The sequence below is a fragment of the Macrotis lagotis genome, chromosome X (genome assembly GCF_037893015.1).
Source record: "Macrotis lagotis isolate mMagLag1 chromosome X, bilby.v1.9.chrom.fasta, whole genome shotgun sequence".
Classification (NCBI taxonomy): domain Eukaryota; kingdom Metazoa; phylum Chordata; class Mammalia; order Peramelemorphia; family Peramelidae; genus Macrotis; species Macrotis lagotis.
Genome location: NC_133666.1, coordinates 484,080,847 through 484,093,162, shown reverse-complemented (window position 1 = coordinate 484,093,162; position 12,316 = coordinate 484,080,847). Strand labels below are relative to the sequence as shown.

Here is a 12,316-nt window from a genome sequence, read left to right as displayed (position 1 = left end):
AGCTGACCCTAGCTGTGTGCTGAGGGCTTTCAGTTTTGGTGGAATACTCTACAGTCTCCTTGCCCCCACGAACTCTGTTCTGACCCAGTTTTCTGTCCCACTCTCTCTGGACTTTAGCAGAGTACCAGTAGTTCATGGACAGGGATGCTTTTTTATAGTTTGGGTCTCTGAAGTCCTAGGATCAGATATATCATGTGGGATGAAGTACTGAGTGTTATTTTAAAATATGATACCTGTCCTTCTCCTTTCTTTCAGTTCCTGGATGAGGTGAAGAGATATTTTGAAATAGAATTGTGCACACTGAGTTGCAGAATATGTGACCCCAGCTTTGGAACATTTTACAGGCACATTGACTATCTTTCTTTGTCCAAGTACACTTCCACAAACCAAAGAAGAGCTTTCCACAACCCTGGAAAAAAGTGAAGAGAGATGTGAGCATGTGGTGGATTTCTGTTGTAGATTGTATGGGTGGGGTCTTGTAACTTTTGCATTGTGTAGGGTAGGAGAGAAGAACATAAAAATATATGTAAAAAGTATGAGTTCAGTGTAAAAGTCAATTCGTGGCTTTGTTTGTATTACCTATTTTTAGATTCCAATCGTCTTAAATAATGGTGTCAACTAAATTTTCTTTATCTTTAGTGTATGATTTATCTTTTGGAGAGGGTTTGATAGATCAAATGGGTCAGAGAAATGTCTAGTTCTTCATCATTTCCTCCATATGCTTTTAATATCAGTTAAAACAATCTAGAATTTAAAAGTTTAGCTTTTATTTTAAAAGTTTAGTTTATGTCTCATTCCCATTAGTAGTAGGTAAATGAACGTAAAGAAGGCAATGATCCTCGAGGCCTGGAAGATAGAATCCTTATATTTAGCATGAGTTATTAGCCTAGACATTACAATTTGCTCATGAACCTCTTACTCATATGTTATGTTGCCTTTTTTGTGTGTAGCTTTTTATTGTCAGAGGATTTTATGCTTCTCATGCTGGTTCAAATGTATTAAACTGTTATTTGTGAATTGCATAATGTCAAAAACAATGTACATTAAATAAAGAGAAAACTGCTAGAGGTGACCATTTAACTTTTAGCAGAGTGACCTTGGAAAACACATAAATTCTCACTGGATTGTTGGAACATGAGTATGATATGCTGAGTAAATAAGGTAAGGTTGAAAATCTGTCAGTCAGCAATGAAATGGTAAAGCAGATAGGCAGGGAACACCTGAAAAAGCATTTTGATTAAGGACAGCTCCAGAGAATTCAGACTGCATAGCAGTCATGCTTAACTAACCTGAAGGACTTCTTTGAAGATATCACTGTCGTGATAAATAAAGAAAATGCTTGGGATGTACTATTACTATGATTTTCCAAAATTAATTTAACTGTGTTCCACATGAGAGAATTTAATTGCTAAGGTGAAGTTTCATGGGATAAGGGTGGACATGAAATAGACAGAAAAAAATGTACTCCTCAGCTAGCCACAAAAAGTTTGTAAGGGTTTATGTTGTACATTCTTTACTCTTAGAAAGTGTTTTAAGACTTTTGCTGGAGAATGACATTTAATTCATCTCTTTTGATGGCTTTAGCTAGAAAGTGTTAAGGAATAAAATGTTTCAAGAGAAAAATCATAAATATTTTTATCCAAAAGAAATACTGAGGAAATTTAGTTTATTACACACACACACACACACACACACACACACATAAACACATACACATATCATAAACACAAATATGAAATTTGTTAAGGTTTGCAAAGAGACTTTCCTATCTTTTATTCATTACAAGAGCATACTAATAAAAGAGTTACCAATATTGTTATCCATTTTATTTGATAACTAAACTATGAATCAGATCCTGGTTTTTTTGGTTAGTTTTACTTCTAGAAAATACAAAATTGTGTTGGATTTCTGACCCTACATTCAGCACTCCTTCAGTCAATGCTTTAGTATTTCTCGTTAAAAAAGAGCTCCCATATGATATAAAACATTTGAATACTTAGAAAGATTATAAATATATATATGTATATAAATGTAAATATTATTATAATCAGAGGTTAAAAGTTAGAAATATGGCTGTTTTAGATAAGCTCTACTAGATAAAATTGATATCAGTAAATATTGAGAAAATATGTTGTTATCCCCCTATTTGCACTGAACAAAGTGAAAAGGGTAACATATCAATAGTGATTTCAGTAGATTACCACCAAAGAAATATGTTACACATGATATGGACAGAAAGGAAATAAAAAATTATTAGATAGATACACCAATAGCTTAAATATTTTTTGAGAATTATCAAAGAATAATAGAAGCCATTAGCAATTCGTAGATCCATGTGTGTGAACTTTGAAGGGTGGAACCAAGATGGCAAAGTAAAGGACACACCATATTCAAATTATCCCCAAATTCCTTCCAAACAGTTTTGATGTAGCATCTCAAATCAAATTCTGGAGTGGCAAAAATGATTTAGAATTTTGAAAGGAGAGATCTATATTTCAGGTCTTGAGGCTGATCCTGAGTCCATAGAGATGCAAGTCTATTAGTGGGGCTACATAGGGGAAATAGCAGTAGCAGTTACTTTAGAACGTCACAAGCGAGAGGTGGTGAGGAGATCTGGCAATTTGTCAGAAAAAGAATGTGCTGGCACTGAGTGTAGGACTTGATACTATTTAGCATCTCCATTGCTTATAGCCATTTCTAAGTTGTAGTGCAGGACAAAGAGGAATACTTTTGGTTACAAGGGATCAAGAAACCTGAGGAAAACAATTGCTTGCAATCTCACTGGATCAGGAAGCATTTCTGCTTAAGGACCAGACTGCATAACTGAAGAACAGTGACCACTCTTTTCTCCAGATCACACTATTTTGGAAGCATTAAAACTTCAAAAATCATAGGACTAATTCTAAAAAAAGTAGAGCAAAGAACAATAAAGCCTGAGACTATTTTCCCAACCCTTCAAAACACAAACATATACACAAACAGGAAATATTACAACTTTAACATGAAGTTCAAAGTTTAGAAATAGGTTTGAAAAAAGAGCAAACAATAAAAAAATCAAAATTTGTGAGATAGAGATGAAGTATTACTTAATGATTTATCATTAAGATTTACATGAATACATTAAGATATACATGAGTACATGTATGTCATTAAGATAGTCATGAGAAAATTTAAATCAATGGATTGGATTTGCAAATTTAAAAAATTGAATGAATTAAAATCTCCAATTAACCATCAAAATGTAAATTTTAGAATTTGATTTTTAGAATCAAAGAAATTAAGAAAATAGAAAGCAAAAATTTGAATAAATAAAAGTATCTGATTTAGAAAAAAGAAAAAAACCTAGAAATGATTGGCTAATTTGATTTAAAAAGAAAATCAAATTACCAGTGTCAAAAAAGTAAAAAGAATGAATTTTCCATCAACAAAGAAAAAAATCAAAGCAATAATTGTTTTGGCCAAATATGTGTCAATATAACTTACAATATATATGTAAAATTCATAAATATTTGTAAAACTATAAAATCTTCAGATTAATGGAAGAAGAAATAGAATAATGATATAATACTGATTTAGAAAAAGTAATTTAACAAATCATCAATGATCTCCCTTAGAAAAATATTCTCAGGAATGGTGGGGATGTATTATGAGTTCTGCCAGATGAATTTTATATACACATATATTTATTTTATATACGTACACACACATATATCATGCACACATATGCCCATTTATATAGTTACATACAGATAGATTGACAGAAGTCCTTTGGTCTCAAAAAGTATCAAAATATTTCAATCAAGTTACAACATATCTAATTGTGACTGATCAGGCCAAAATGAGCTCAGAAACCTCTATCACAGATTGAGCACAAATAGGCCATATGAACCTTTGTGATAGATTCTCTAAATTTATTATCTTACTTTTCTTTTGACCTACTTCAACTCTGATTTGCACATGTGGCACAGCACTTTCATTGATGAGAACTAGTTTTTTTTTTGGGGGGGAGGTGGTTCTATTCTAGTCTCTCCCATTTCATGAAATCTATTCCAAAATTTCTAAGAGAGACATTGAGAACATCCTTGTATCTCTTTTTCTGACCACTATGTGACTATTTGCTTAGTGAGAGTTCTCCATAATATATTCTTTCACACAAGCATCTATTTGACATTTGAATAACGTGACCAGGCCATTGGACTTGCACTCTCTGTAGTAGAGTTTGAATGCTTGGCAGTTTAATTCAAGAAAAGACCTTAGTGTCTGTTTTTTTAATCCTGCCAGATGATCTTAAGAATCTTCCTATGACTAATGTACCTATACATGAAAGTTAAAAATTCTGAATTATTTTTGGGAAAACTATAGCAAATTTATTTCTATTGTTTGTTTCAGCTTCAAATCTATTATGCTCCAAAATGAAGATATACAACCTATAGTTTATAAAAGCTGACCTTGGTGCCAGGAAGACCTGACTTCACATTCTACCTCTAATATAGTTCAGTAGTGATTTCTCAATAAATGACTTAACTTCTCAGTATTCCAAGCAATTTTCAAAAAATTATGAATTTTAGAGAAGGTAAAGAAAGGCATTAGAAAGTTAAGTTTCTTATATGGGGCTTAACCTGATGATAAAATTTTAAATCTTTTAAAACAAGGAGGAAGAGGAGGAGGAGGTGGAGGAGAAGGAAGAGAAAATGAAGAAAGAGATAGAAGAAGAAAGAAGAATATCAGAATTGTGACAGAAAAAGTAGTAAAAAATAATTAATTTCCAACCAAGAATGAAAAAGAGTATCTCAAAGAAACACCAGACACTGTCTCAAATTTGTACTTCAAGAAGAGTTGAGACTATTTAAGGATAAATATTGAAAGGGATCATGGGAAATAAGATTCAGTGGGAAAGAACACTAGATTTTGCACTGAAGATCTGACTTTGAATCCTGCATTTTCTACTTACTAACCATATGAACTTGGGCAAATCACTTAATTGTTCTGTAGCCCATTTCCCCATATGTAAAATAAAATAATTGGATTAGAAAACTCTTTCAGATTAAAACTAAAAATCAAAGAAAAAAAAACTAGAAAGATGACAAAACATACATATGAGTATAAATTAGAGTTAAACTTTCTATCATCATTCAACTTTTATTGAGGCAATTTGTAAAATATAAATTTCTACATTGAATGCCTTTTTGTGAAATCATATAGATTATTGTCATTGTCCATTTTATTTTGTAGTTCTGGATAAATCTGGTACTCTTGAAAATCTAGGGAATATTTATAAAATGTAATTTAACATTGAGAGGAGATGATACATTTTTTGTTATTAACATTTTTATAATTAAATGTAAAGATAGTTTTAAACATTCATTTAATTATAAAAATATTAATAAGAAAAAAATGTATCATCTCCAGACTTCCAGAGCAGAGTCAAGAGGGTGATGTGAAACTAGCATGCTCCTGAATTTTTTTCATTACACAGTAAATGAAGTCTCTACACAAACCTACAGATCCCACCAAATAAGATAAAAAAGATTGAAACAAGTTTTCAACTGAAGACATCCTAGAGAATGTTCGGTCTCTTCAGGGAAAAGAGAAAGTAAAGTTTAACTAGGCAAGAGAGTAGGAAATCAAGTTCAAGGCTTTTACTCATAGTGCAGTCCAGGTGCTGGCATCTAGACAACAGCACAGTCCCATCACCTAGATAGCAAGGTGGCATAGAGGGTAACAACCCCAGCAACATCTGAATCTTTGGAATACAGGGGTAAAAGACAGGACTAAATTAGTATCAAACCACTGAATTGGCAGAGCCTGGATATAATGGAGGAAACAAATCTCTGCACAGACAACACTTGGACTGCATAAACATCTTGGCCACTGATAAGTGAGGGTTCAGACCCAAACACAAAATTCTTGTTTCAATACTCCCTTATCCCCAAGAGTAGAGCTCAGACAATTGAAATAAGCAACATGCCCCCCCCCCAAAAAAACAAAAGAATGCTAACCATTGAAAGCTACTGTGCAGATAGAGATGATAACAGTGCCACCTCTGCAGAATAAAGTTATGAAAAAATGCCTACAGGAAAAGACTCAAAGGAGTCTATGAATTAGACTCAAATCAGAAGCTTCATAGAAGAGTTTAAAAACGAATTTAAAAACCAAAGAAGAGTAGATGAAGAAAAATGAAAAAAAAAAAAGAAATGAGAACCATGAAGGACAATTATACAAATTTGACCAGGGCGGCTAGGTGGTCTAGTGGATAAAGCACCGGCTTTGGAGTCAGGAGTACCTGGGTTCAAATCTGGTCTCAGACACTTAATAATTACCTAGTTGTGTGGCCTTGGGCAAGCCACTTAACCCCACTTGCCCTGCAAAAACCTAAATAAAAAAAACTTGACCAAAGAAATCAATTCCATTAAAAGTAAAAAATAACCAATTTATAAAAGAATGTAACTCTTTAGAAAATAAAACTGACTAACTCATGAAGGTGTACATCCCCAAAAAGTAATGTTTACCAACTGAAAAAGTAAACATAAGCTAACTGAAGAAAATACAACTTTAAAAATTAGAATTGGACAAATAGTAGCTAATGAATATTTGAGACATCAAGATTCCATCAAACAAATTCAAAAAGCTAAAGAAAACTGAAGAAAACTTAAATAATCTTTTAGGAAAAATAAACAACCTGGAAAATAGATCTAGGAAAGATCATTTATTAATTATTGGTCTACCAGAGGGCCTAGATCAATAAAAGAGTCTAGAAAATTTCTTTCAGAAAATTATTGGGAAAACTGCCCAAATATGCTAGATCAAGAAGACAAAATAGCCATTGAAAGAATCTACAGAACTCCTCCAGAAAAAGATGCCAAGATAAAAACTCAAAGCACTATCATAGTCAAATTCCAAAATTTTGAAATAAATGTTTAAGTATGGGAAGCAATGAAAATTAGCCAATTTAAACACAAGAAAAGGACAATCAGAATTACATAGGACTTATCAGTTTCAACACTGAAGGATCAGAGGACCTGGAATATCGTATTTCAGAAAACAAAGGACTGGGATTTCAGCCAAGAATTTGCTATCTGCATAATTCATCATATTCTATTAGGATAAATGATGAATGTTCAATGAAATAGAGGACTTCCAAAATTTCCTTATAAAAAGTCCAGAATTGAACAGAGAATTCAGTCTTAAAATATAAGACTCAAGAGATACATAAGAAGGTAAACAGAAAGGAAAAAACAAACAAATGTTGGTCAAAAATATTAAATTGCATCCATCTCTAAAAGGGAAGATAACTTTTGTAACTACTGAGAATTTCATTTCTCTTAGGATAGTTAAGAGATAGTTAGAGATTGTACTTAGAGGATATGGGTAAGATCTGTCCTTGGCCTTCTACCAAAGAAGACCAAAATGACAACACTATATTTCAGGTAATTTACAGTGTGTCCCACTGTGACTAATCAGATCCTGTGCTAGAGTCTCATACCCCTTACAACTAATTTAAAAGTTCTTAAGACGAACCTTTATCCTATCCCAAGTACTTAGAGTATGTAGAGGCTCTGTATTTAAGTGAAAGGTGACTTTACTTCATTAGCTGCCCAAAGGCTCTACCATAGGGCAGAGGATGGGAAGCTGCTCAGAATGGTTGAATGTAAAGAAATTTGGAAATAATCTTATCTTAATCCATACTTTAGTTAGCAAGGGTAAAAGTACCATGGTTGATGAGCTAAGGTGCAGGAAGGGAGGGGGGTCAGTGTGGGAGAGAGTGTACCTGATACATCGATTGGGGAGGGCTGTAGCACTATGGTTGAATAGAGAAAAAGGGAGAGAGTATACTTAGATACTAGACAGAAAATATCATGAAAAGATTTTGCCTATTGGCTCTACTCTCTGGTTACAACTGGAGGAAGTATGCTAAGGGGGAGGGGAACAAATGGTTCATGAAATGATTTGGTTTTGCATGATGCTTTGACTAAGGAGGATGGTATTTCCATGGAGGTTATTTGAAAAGGAGGTAAGGTAGAAAAGTGATTATAATTTGATGTGAATTATGACTATTGAGAAATTTATTTCTAATGAGATAGAAGAAGGGAGGGTACTTGGTGACCATGAGTCAATACTGCTCATCAATCAATTAATCAATCAATAAATCAACCTGTGGTTATATTTTGATTGATAGTACTTTGAGCCTATCATTCAATCAATTAATTAATCTTAAATTGATTATTCTTTGATAGATAGTACTTTGATTGATAGTACCTCTATCAGGTCACATAAAAGGAGTATAATTTGATAAATGGTAGGCAAGTATAAAACAGGGTTAAAATAATAAAAACATAAAAAGGAGACAGCTAGGCCTTAGTGGATGAATAACACCAGGTGAAGAGGCACAAAAACCTAATACAGTAGAAGAAAAGTAGGGAGGGTGTGAACACTGAATAAATCTTATTCAGTAGATTTGGCCCAGAGCAGAAATAACATACATTCCAATTGGGATTAAAAATCTATTCTAGGGGAAGCCAGGTGGCACAGTAGATAGAGCACTGGCCCTGGAGTCAGGAGAACCTGAGTTCAAATCCGGTCCCAGATGCTTAATAATTACCTAGCTGTGTGGTCTTGCGCAAGCCACTTAACCCCATTTTCCTTACAAAAAAAAAAACCCTAAAAACTAAAAAAAATCTATTCTATCCTACAGGAGAGTTGGGGGGGGGGCAAGGGAAAGGAATGAGAAGAAGGGACTGAAGAAAGTATAAGTAAAACTAAACTGAAAGCTTAAAGTTAAATTAAAAGTTCAATGGTAAATGGAGTAAAACTTTGTTGAGGAGGAATAAGAGGAAAGGAATGAGAAAAATACAAATGGGGAAAGATAGCATTAAGAGGAATAAAGAAGTGATGGTGTTAGCTGTAAATATGAATGGGATGAACTTTCCCATAAAACAGAAGAGGATAACAAAATGTACTGAAAACCAGAATCCTACAATATGTTTTTTTACAAGGAACACATTTGAAGCAGAGAAAAACACATAGGGTAAAGGTAAAAGGTTGGTGTTAAATATATGAGACTTCAGTGGATATGAAAAAAAACCAAGGTAGTGATCCTGATCTCAGACAAAGAAAAAAACAAAAATTGATCATATTAAAAGGAACGAGAAATGAAACTATATCTTTTTAATAGGCACCACAGGGAATGAAGTTATATCATTATTAAACATTTTTATTCTCAGTGGTATAGCATACAAATTTTTAGAGGAAAAATGAATTATAAGGAGACTCAGAGAGAAAAACTTAAATAATAGGTGACCTCAACTAGATAAATCTAACCCCAAAAGAAATAAGAAGAAATTTAAGAAGGTGAATACAATGTTACAAAACTTAGACATGATAGAACTCTAGAGAAAACTGAATTGGCATAGGAAAGACTATACCTTTTGCTATGTTATACATGGCACTTACACCAAAACTGAACATGTACTCAGTCATAAAAACCTTACCATGCAATGCAGAAAGGAAGAAATAATAAATGCATATTTTCAGATCATGATGGAATAAAAATTACTTATAATAAAGGAGCATGGAAGAAGAAATCAGAAAGTAATTGGAAACAAAATAAATCAATTTTAAAGAACAAGTGGGTCAAACAACAAATCATAGAAGTAATCAGTCATTTCATCCAAGAAAATAATAACAATGAGACATCATACCAAAATTTATAGAAAGCAGTCAAAGCTTTTTTTTTTTTCATTTCTTAAACAAGGAATGCATTTATTGCTTCTATTTCCACATCACTATTTCACATTATTTCCAGGTCCTTCTCCCAGGCCCAAGGGTTGATGGGAAGACTCTCCCAGGAAAGCCCCCTGTCCCAGGCTAACCTGGCCTAGTCCATCAAGGCCACTGTGTAGTGTTCAAGAAGGAAGGCAGCTGATCCAGTCTGAAAAGGGGGTTTTGTCAGGTTGGGGTGAGGATGGTGGAGGGACCCAGGAAAGGCAATCCCTGGACTGGGATGGGGCTTAGAGAGAGAGGACTGGAGCTACTAACTTCCCCCTTTAGAAATAAAAATAGCTTCTTTTGTTTTTGAGTCTTTCTTTTTGAATTAATTTAAAATCAGACTGTGGTCCCTTACTGTGTTAAGGTTTCAGATGGAAGGAGAGGTTGGAACTCACTTGGAAAGGAGAGGAGAAACGAAGCTTCCACTCTTGCCCCTCCTCCCCTAAAAAGAACGTTCTTTTTCAACATCTTTTGTAGGAGGTGAGGAAACCACAAGCAACCTCATAAGCAGGAAGAGGGAAGCTCATGTCCGACAGGAAACCCTACTGTGACCCTATCTTCCTCCTCTTCACCCAGTCTTCACTCAAGGGTTCAGGCCCAACCCAAAAGGGGTTGGGGAAGAGATGGAGAGACAATGAGAATTGGTCCAGGGCAAGGCTATGGATGGGAGGGGATGGGAAGATTCTTACTTCACAATCCCCCAACCCCATAGACACCCTTTTGAGAAGCCCTCAGCTGAAGAGAGAAGGATAGAGGGGTGAAGAAGACTCCTTCCCCATCTACAATGACTTTCAGGCCTGAGAAACTTGACTCTCTTCAGCCTCCTTTACTCAGGAGATGAGACACTCAAACACAGAGAACTGTAGAACATCATCAATATTGGAAGGCAGACCTCAAACAGCCAGTTCTGGCTCCCTCATCTGACAAATAGAGAAGTTGAGGCTTGTCCAAGGCCACAGGGTGAGTCAAAGAGAGAGTTCAGATAGGAATACAATTCTCCCAAGATAAGACAAAAATCAGAGAGCAGAAGGGGGTGATGATAATGAAAGGGGTTGGATAAGGGAGGGGAGGGGAACATGGGAGGGCCCTCAGCCTCAATACCCTTCCTCTTCCCTATAATAGTGGTACTCAGGGGGCTCCGCAGAACTAGGGCTGTCACCTGGCCCTATCCCTGGCACATCTCTGGTGGGACTGTGGGGACAGTATTTGGGATCATAGATCTGTCGCCCCAGCCTGAACACCTGCCCACTTTGGTTGGCACCCTGGGTGTAACCCATCTGCAGAGACTTGGAGGTGTTATCACACTTGTCTGTGCCCATCTTGGTGTCATAGATATGTCGCCTGGTGCCTGGAGCTGTCATGCCAACCTGACTGGCACATTTGTTGGTCCCCATCTGCAAGCTGATAGTTGAGTGGTCCATTGGGGCCAGGATCTGGTTCTTAGGGTCATACAGGTGTCTTCGGGTACCATAGGCTGTCATATCTGACTGGCTGGCACATTTATTGGTGCCCATCTGGAGGCCAATAACACACTGCCCGGCCTTCAATTTGGCATCATCAAAGTTTCATTCTTGTTTCTCTGAGTACTTGACCCCAATGTCCACACCACTCTGTAGTCCTTTTGTCTTGGCCTTGCCAGCCAGAGCCAGAAGTGATACTTGAACCTGAGTCATATTTCCATTTTCAAAGAGGTCATTGGCTTCAAAGAGATCCACAGGATTCATGCCATAGTTAACCATGGCCTTGATGAAATTGGAGAGATTTTCCAGCTGGTGCCAGTTCTGTTGTGAGCGATTAATCTTGGGCATGGAGCCAGGCTGTAGTTTTTTCATGAGAGTGCATAGGATGATGCCATCTTTGAGTCCCTTCTGGAAGTCTGGCCCAATGCTGAGTTCTGTGAGACCCTCGATCCAGCCCCTCAACTCACCTTCCACTTGTGGATCATACTTGGACTGGAGTCGGTTCTTGACTTCGGCGGACAGGCCGTAGGATGGGCCCTTGTTGACCTGAGTGGAGCTCATGGCGTGGTGGAGCGGACGGGACAGAGCCTCCAGTCAAAGCTTTTAAGGGAAATTTCATATCTCTAAATGCTTATATGAATAAAATGGAGAGAGAGGAGATCAATGAATTGTGTTTCTAAACTAAAAAGCTGGGGCAAAGAGGAAATTAAAGATCCCAAATGAAATGCCAAATTAGAAATTCTGAAAATTGAAAGAGAGATTAATAAAATTGAAAGAAAGAAAACTATTGACGTAGTAAATAAAACTAACACTTGATTTAATGATAAAACCAATTAAAAAAGAAAAAAAAACTTTGGTAAATCTGATAAAAAAAGGAGAAAGCAAATTACAAATATCAATAATGAGAAGGGTGAATTCACCACCAATGAGCAGGAACTTAAGGAAATAATTTTGAACTATTTTGTCCAACTATATGCCAATAAATTTGATAACCTGAGTGAAATGGATGATTATTTACAAAAATACAAATTGTCTAGATTAGCAGAATAGTAAACAAAATGCTCACATTATAGAAAAAGAAATTGAAGAAA

General features: G+C 35.5%; 1 pseudogene; it reads right to left on the bottom strand.

Moving 5' to 3' along the window:
- Positions 1-10,859: 10,859 nt before the first annotated feature.
- Positions 10,860-11,786, bottom strand: LOC141498499 (calponin-2 pseudogene; annotated as a pseudogene).
- Between the last annotated feature and the right edge of the window lie 530 nt (positions 11,787-12,316).